Source organism: Python bivittatus, unplaced genomic scaffold, assembly GCF_059951505.1.
Source record: "Python bivittatus isolate LINGU-HERP-01145 unplaced genomic scaffold, Pbiv_v1 ctg000580_np1212, whole genome shotgun sequence".
In the NCBI taxonomy this organism is placed as follows: domain Eukaryota; kingdom Metazoa; phylum Chordata; class Lepidosauria; order Squamata; family Pythonidae; genus Python; species Python bivittatus.
The window spans coordinates 5,490,019-5,497,983 of record NW_028277087.1 but is presented as its reverse complement, the minus strand read 5'-3'; the positions used below and the strand labels follow the sequence as shown (position 1 = coordinate 5,497,983).

Here is a 7,965-nt window from a genome sequence, read left to right as displayed (position 1 = left end):
TCTAGGTCAGTGTTTTTCAAAGTTGGCAACTTTAGGGACTTCAACTCCCAAAATTCCCTAGCCAGCGACCACATAGATTTTCTCCATGACAATCTCTGTGGGAGATCAAGGCTATCAGGAAGGAGGGGGTGCATTCCAGCAGGGGAAAGGAAGCAAAAGGCAACACAGTCCTCAGGGGGAGTGTGGGAAGTGAAAGAGGTTCAGGATAGGCACTCCCTAGAATCTCCCAGGGTATATCCACTAGTTGCTGTAGTATAGATTGAGTTTGGCAAGATTCTGTCTATAAGGTGTAAGCAAATAAAGGAACTTAACTCAACTGGACTGTTTCACTGTTGTTCTTGGGCTGGGCCTGACAATCTCTCCCTAACCTAGTTTTTCAGATTTTCCAATGATGCCCCCGTACACTTTGCTGCTGGTCATCTTCTTCTTCGCCTTCCTTCTACCTTTCCCAACATTAGGCTTTCTCCAGAGAGTTAGGTCTTCACATAACATTCTGTCAGCCTTCTCAGGTAGACCAGACAGGAAACACAACCAGATGAGCCAATTCGACTTTATTGTAAGGCTACATTAACAGAATCTTGTAAGTTTGAAAGTACAAATCTCCTGCCGTCTCTTTTACAGCCTGATAAGTTAGGGAGGTTCCTTTCTGAGTTTCTTTTCCTATCCGTTATACAGCTGTGGGCTATCCCTTCTCTTATCTGATTGTTCCCTAGGCAGCATCTCTCCCCCTCTTCTCCCAAGATCATCCCCACATACCATTATACAGTACATGCATTAGAAGCTTAATGCTTCTTAGTTTTGCACAACCCTGAAATAGAAATCTTGCTCCCAAATTTTGCAATCCAATCATTGTGGGTGTGTATGTGTGTCCTGTGTTATGAGAAAGACAAAAATGTCCCTTTATCCAATTTCTCCACATGACGCACATCATAGGTAATTTTAAAGGGCTTCTGTAACTTGCTCCCCCCCCAAAAATCCATTAACATTTTAATCTTTCTTCCTGAAGAAGTTGCTCCATCTTCTTGGTCATCTAGGTTAGCCTTTGCGGGGTGGGGGGCATTTTTTTCCAGTTAACTTCCCGGAATTTCCCCAGATGATCAATAGAGCTTTGACACTCTTTGATGGCACAACCTGCAAAATTGCCACCAACCAGATCTGGACAGGAATAGAAGGCTAATACATGGGAAGATCACAGCAACTGCTGGAATGCAACGGTTTGGCACTCACCCGGTCCGGATTCTCCTCCATAATAACGGAGCAAACCAATGCAAGTTCTGGAAAGAAAAAAGAAACAGCCAGGAGGCAAGGAGGGATGGAAAATTAAGCTGGGCACCATCCCATTCACCGCAGACGGGTATACAAGACGTGCCTTGTATAAGATGACTCCTGGGATAGGAGATGATCAACAGAAGAGCTGGCAAAATTCAGAGAGACCCCAACCTTCGAATCAGTCTATGTTGAATGATGCTGCAGAGTGATGGCTGTGCTGCAGAATTAAACCTGGATTATGCGGTGCTGAATTAATCTGTAGAGCATCCATCTGCCCTCTGAATGATTGCTGGGCGAACAGAGGAGTGGTGCTCAGACCCTTTTGCTAAATGCAACCACCGCAGAGCCCAAGGAAGGTTCAGAAATGCTCAGAAATCCAACAGCCCTTACTGCAGGGTTTCTTAATCTCAGGAACTTTCAGATGGGTGGACTTCAACTCCCAGAATTCCCCAGCCAGCCAGGTGGCTGGGGAATTCTGGGAGTTGAAGTCCACCCATCTGAAAGTTCCTGAGATTGAGAAGCATTGTTTTACTCGGTATAGTAATGCTTTTTTTTTTTTTAAGAATAAATGACAGAGAAGAGCACACAGGTTTCCAAGTTTCTTAGAATTCTTCAACAGACAAGACACTACAAGAACAAGGGACCTAAAAAAGCCAGAAGGGGTGTGTGTGTGTGTGTGTGTGTGTGTGTGTGTGTGCGCAAGCTCATTGCTTCAGCTACAACAGTTACAGTTCAAAGTCGGCCTCAGGAATGAGATTGTAAACAGGCTGCAGTCGTAATAATTACTATTATCAGTGTCAGGGTTCAGAGACAAAAGGAAATGCTTGTTTCCCCAGGTCTTTGTGCCTGAATGGGGGTGCCACCAATCCTGTGGTTTGTTCTGACTGTAGCTCTCCAGGGTCTCAAGTGACAAAAATTAGCTTCCCAACACCTGCTGAAAACTTGGTTATTTTCCCCAGCCTTGGGGTAGAGGGGCAGTGAGTCCCTGTAAGATTTGGTTTGATTTTGACTGCCCCCTCGTTTTTTTAAATTTAATTTTATTGTTCCAGCTTTTTCATAACAAAAAGTGCCCAGAGTCATTGGGAAGGGGGCGTTCTTTCACCCTGTCTAGATAAATCAAAATAAAATGAAGTGCCTCTAATTCTTTTTTAACCGGAGATGCTAGGGGTTCAACCTTGGACTTCTGGTAAGTAGGCCAGGACCTCTGTGGTGGTTGTTACTCTCCAAAGGACCAGAATCTCCTGTGTTGTAAATACAGGGGCATCCAGGAAGCCAGCAGTCTGGGTAATCTTTTGGAAGACTTTCATAGTTGATTGGGACACTTCCTGGCTGTTCGCTGGATTGTTTTGGCGGGTGGTTCTCTGCCTTCTCTCCAACCCCACTTTCCCAATGTCTTCTTGTAATGAAGTTTGCAGCCGGTGGAGTACAGGTCTGGCAGAACTTGCCTCTCTTACCACCACCCAACGCAGCCCGAGGCATAATTGTCCACCCAGAGGACCGGCGAAAAGGCCTGGCAGGAAACGTCAGACATTTTTTCCTTTGCTACTCATGTCGTTTTCAACAAAAAGACAATGGCTTTTTTCTTAGAAGTCTGGCTTGGGTCCAGGTGACCCTCAAGGGCTGCTTAAAAGGAGAACGGGTAAGAATGGAAAGCCTGCGAGGGGTGGGAACAGGTGGGGAGGAATTCTGACCGGATGAAATGATCAAGGCCAGATCGCCCACTGCTATTGCGGTTGATGCCTCATCCAGCCCCCTCCCCAGACTGCCGGACTTCTGACCGGATTGCAAAGCGTTGCAAAACATACTTTGGCCCTTGCATTTCCCTTTGGAACCCCATCTCTTACCAGAAGCCAACCTTTTTCCAACAATGCCAGAGCTCACTTTCTGCCCACTTTCTAATTGAGTCAGTGTGTTCTTGCTTGCTTGCCAACAGATCCCGACTTTAAATGTGGGTTGGCATTAGGATGTCCAGTTTGTTCGTTTATAGGATTTATAAGGCTGCCTGTCTCGTGGCAGGGACTCTGGGTGGTGTACAACATGAAAAACTACCCTTTAAAGCAGTGTTTTTCAAACTCGGCAACTTTAAGATGGGGAGACTTCAACTCCCAGAATTACCCAGCCAGCATGGTCACAGCATGGCTAGCTGGGAATTCTGGGAGTTGAAGTTCACACATCTTAAAGTTGCCAAGTTTGAAAAACACTCATCTATGTCAGTAAAATAGAGTTCCAGTCAAACTGGATCTGGTTGTTGCCAGGAGGACAGAAATGTAGAGGAAAAGTTTACATAATATGATTGACTGATTGTTTATGTGGCATCAAATTGTTGTTGAGCCTTAGTGACCACATAGATAGATTTTCTCCATGACAATCTCTCCCTAACCTGGTTTTTCAGGTCTTCCAACAGTGTCCCCATCCACTTTGCTGCTGGTCATCCTCTTCTCCTTCCTTCTACCTTTCCCAACATTAGGCTTTCTCCAGAGAGTTAGGTCTTAGCATGCTGTCAGCCTTCCCAGGTAGACTAGACAGGAAACACAACCAGATGAGCTAATTCGACTTTATTGTAAGGCTAAATTAACAGCATCTTGCAAGTCTGAAAGTACAAATCTCCTGCCATCTCTTTTACAGCCTGATAAGTTAGGGAGGTTCCTTTCTGAGTTTTTTTTCCCTGTCTGTTATACAGCTGCAGGCTATGCTCTCTCTTATCTGATTGTTCCCTAGGCAGCATCTCTTCCCCTCTTCTCCCAAGGTCATTCCTACATACCATTACACATGCATTGGAAGTGTAATGTTTCTTAGTTGTCCAGAACCCAGAAATAGAAATCTTGCTCCCAGATTTTGCAATCCAATCGGTGTGGGTGTGTATGTGTGTTCTTTGTTATGAGAAAGAGAGAAACAGAAACGATCCTTTATCCAATTTCTCCACATGATGCATATCATAGGTAATTTTAAATTCTGGGAATTGAAGTCCACCCACCTTAAAGTTGCCAAGTTTGAGAAACACTGCTTTAAACAACTCACATCATAAACGTCCAAGGTCACAACCAGAAATTCCAATTTATAATAAAACAACGTTAGCAGGCAGAGCTAACGTTCCCCCCCTATTTCACTCACGGACCCAGGTATTAGGATATTGAGGGGTCTCCTGCCTCCCCTGCAACAGTTGAGCAGCATCAGGTGAAATGATGTTGCTGACAAGCAGGAATGGTATCTGCTAGGATACATCTGGAAAAACAGTCAGGAATGGGTCCACCAAATTCAAACTAATTTGGTTGCATGATCAATGAGTAAGAGGCAGCTGGGTTTCTATTCCTCTGTATCTTCAGGGTGGGTTCCTAGAAAGACTCGGATCCAGGGTGGTCTGCTGGGGGGGCAGTCAAAAATCAAGGCCATGGGACTGAAGCCCCAACCTTTTTTATGTGGATTGCAGATGCCTCCTTCAGACCCCATTCCTCATGCCTTCCTGCCCATGGTTCTGCCCCATAGTGGCTCACCTTTCACCTCTCCCCTCTGGGTACCAGATGAATGCATGGGTTGGCCTCCAACTGTACAGTATCAATTCTGCATTGGGCCAGTTTCGCCCCGACCCTGCTGGTCTTCCAGAAAACGCTCAAGATCTGGCAGTTTGCCCAGGCATGAAGGTTGGGAAGGCTAAGCCAAGAAGAAGAGCAGTGTAATGGAGGAGGACTCTCTCCCTGCATCCCTTTCTCAGAGATGACATTGCGTTGACCCAAAGGAAGATATAACAATGGAGGACCTGCCTCGTCCAAAGAATTTCAGAAGGCTGTCATCTCTTGTGATGACATCTGGCCTGAGGAGGTCGACATCTGGCAAGATCTCCCATACAAATGTTACCATCTCGCAAGGTTTTGGGTGGTGGAAAATCCATGAGGTGGCATCTGGGCTCTCAAAAGGTTGGTCAGATATGGACTGCAAAGTGAGCGTCAAGTGCGCAAGTATTGAAAAGCACTGAAGACCGTTTATTTCTTTAATGACATGCTTCATTTTTTGGGGAGGGGCAAACAGGGAAAGGATAGTTTTATTTCCTCTCCCTTTCTCTCTCATATTTTGAAGCCATCCAGCTTAGTCTGACTCCTGACGGTATACATAAAACAGAAAAACAGCACAACTAATCCAAATAGTTGCCCGCACAATCCGCTTTAACCACCTAGCTCTTGAAAGTCTGTCAAACAAAACAGCTTTAAGGAAGACGGTTTCAGCCAGCTGGCAAAGGGTGCCAGGCACGGCTTCCAGTTTTAGGGACTGGAATGCTTGTAAGTGGCCCGCCTTAAGGGTTGTTGTGCAGGAAACAGTTGGGAAGCTAAAGTCTGTATTCCTTGGGGCAGCCCTCAGTCCACAGAAGGTCCATGCTTAGGCTGGGAGAGTTTCAGCCTCCTTCCCACCAAGAAGAAGAAGAGGAATTGGCTGAGTTGACAGCCACAATTTGTTTTGACATAATTTGTTTGGTTATAGCTTGGCTTGTTATGTGACCCTGCCAACAGTGGCTTAATTAAATGGTTAACCCAGTGTTTCTCAACCTTGGCAGCTTTCAGACGTTTGGACTTCAACTCCCAGAATTCCCCAGCCAGCAAGAAGTCCACACGTCTGAAAGCTGCCAAGGTTGAGAAACACTGGGTTAAACAAACCAGGACTTAAAGTGGCCCATGAACCAGGTCACCAACTCTGGCCTGATCAAGGCTGGCTGGGGAATTCTGGGAGTTGAAGTCCACACGTCTGAAAACCGCCACAGTTGAGAAACACTGGGTTAAACAAACCAGGGCTTAAAGTGGCCCATGAACCAAGTCACCAACTCTGGCCTGATCAAGGCTGGCTGGGGAATTCTGGGAGTTGAAGTCCCCATGTCTGAAAGCTGCCAAGGTTGAGAAACACTGGGTTAAACAAACCAGGGCTTAAAGTGGCCCATGAACCAAGTCACCAACTCTGGCCTGATCAAGGCTGGCTGGGGAATTCTGGGAGTTGAAGTCCCCATGTCTGAAAGCTGCCAAGGTTGAGAAACACTGGGTTAAACAAACCAGGGCTTAAAGTGGCCCATGAACCAAGTCACCAACTCTGGCCTGATCAAGGCTGGCTGGGGAATTCTGGGAGTTGAAGTCCCCATGTCTGAAAGCTGCCAAGGTTGAGAAACACTGGGTTAAACAAACCAGGGCTTAAAGTGGCCCATGAACCAAGTCACCAACTCTGGCCTGATCAAGGCTGGCTGGGGAATTCTGGGAGTTGAAGTCCCCATGTCTGAAAGCTGCCAAGGTTGAGAAACACTGGGTTAAACAAACCAAGGCTTAAAGTGGCCCATGAACCAAGTCACCAACTCTGGCCTGATCAAGGCTGGCTTTTTCACGTTTTCTTTGGAATGTTTTCTTTCGTTTTTGGACAGACTCCTTTACGGGGGGAACAGACCCACCGCTGGCTCCCCAACCTGCTGCCTCTCTTCTGCTTCTGTGTGTACAGGCTCGGTTTGCAAATAGTGACACGGGAGAGAGATCAGCAAGTTCCCTGACCCAACAGGAGAACGATGCACTTTTTTTTTCCAAGGAAAATAAAGGAAGCGAGTGATCTCACCCTGTAGGGACGCCATGTGCTCAGCGCAAGCGTGGCCAGATGCTAAGCAGTAGCTACTGGGCCTCGCCTGCTTGCTGCTCAGCTTCGTACCACAAACTCAGGAGCAGAAAATAACTTCCAGATTCATTCCTAGAGGCAGGAGGAAAAGCATCGCCCTGTTAGCAAAAGGGTAACATCCTCTCACCCTCTTTCCTGACGAATGGAGCTGTTCTGCGATGGGTCTGCACTTCAGAGGAAGTTAAACTTCAGCTTCTCAGCTTGCACTGGGGTCTGCTTCAGTGGGTCTGGCAAACTTCCTATAGAATATCCCAGCTTTGGTTTGAATGGCAGAGCAGGGCAATCTCAAGATGGTGCAATAAAAGTCTTTAAAACAAAAAAAAGAAGCGATTCATGTTCCATCTCGCAGTACAGAAGAGGTCCCGTCAAGAACAAGCATCAACTAATATTTACAGAAGCAAAACTGACTCCGTTTTTAATTTTTTGTTCTAAAATGGTGTTTTTCAAACTTGGCCACTTTAAGATATGTGGACTTCAACTCCCAGAATTCCCCAGCCAGTACTGGCTGGGGAATTCTGGGAGTTGAAGTCCACACATCTTAAAGTGGCCAGGTTTGAAGAATGCTGATCTAAAACATTGGATGTAAAATCATGCTTTGCCATTGCTACAGCTTAACATATTACATACATACATTGCTACAGCTTAACATATTACATACATAAAGCTTAACATATTACATACATCTGATATCACACAGTGTTTGTGCAAAGGTATCTGAGGAGGTCAAAAAAGTCAAGATGGCCATGGCCATGTCATTAAAGACCTGCTCCTTTTTTACATGTAGAGCCACCAACTGAAAGCTAAAAATTGACTAACCTTTCCCAAAATGGTGCCATCCAGATGAACTGGGTACATATGTCCTATTTTCCTGAATCTAGGAAGGGCATCACCTGGAAAAATGTCAATTTAGACCACGGTGGGCAACCTGTTGGCGACTTGAAGCCATCCTTAACATCTGGAGGCAGGACGTGGCATATAGCAGGCAGGATGATTATATAACATTGTCGAGACCACGTGAAGCATGATAGCAGGCCCAGCTTTTATTTTCTGGATATGGGACTGATA

The 7,965-nt window shown here is 45.9% G+C and overlaps 1 long non-coding RNA gene across 1 annotated transcript; it reads right to left on the bottom strand.

Moving 5' to 3' along the window:
• Window positions 1–3,488: 3,488 nt before the first annotated feature.
• LOC148214657 (uncharacterized) lies at window positions 3,489–7,965 on the bottom strand. Its single transcript, XR_015797698.1, has 3 exons — window positions 7,717–7,965; window positions 7,028–7,206; window positions 3,489–3,787 (listed from the first exon to the last, which is right to left on the bottom strand). It is a non-coding gene; the product is annotated as an uncharacterized LOC148214657 (long non-coding RNA).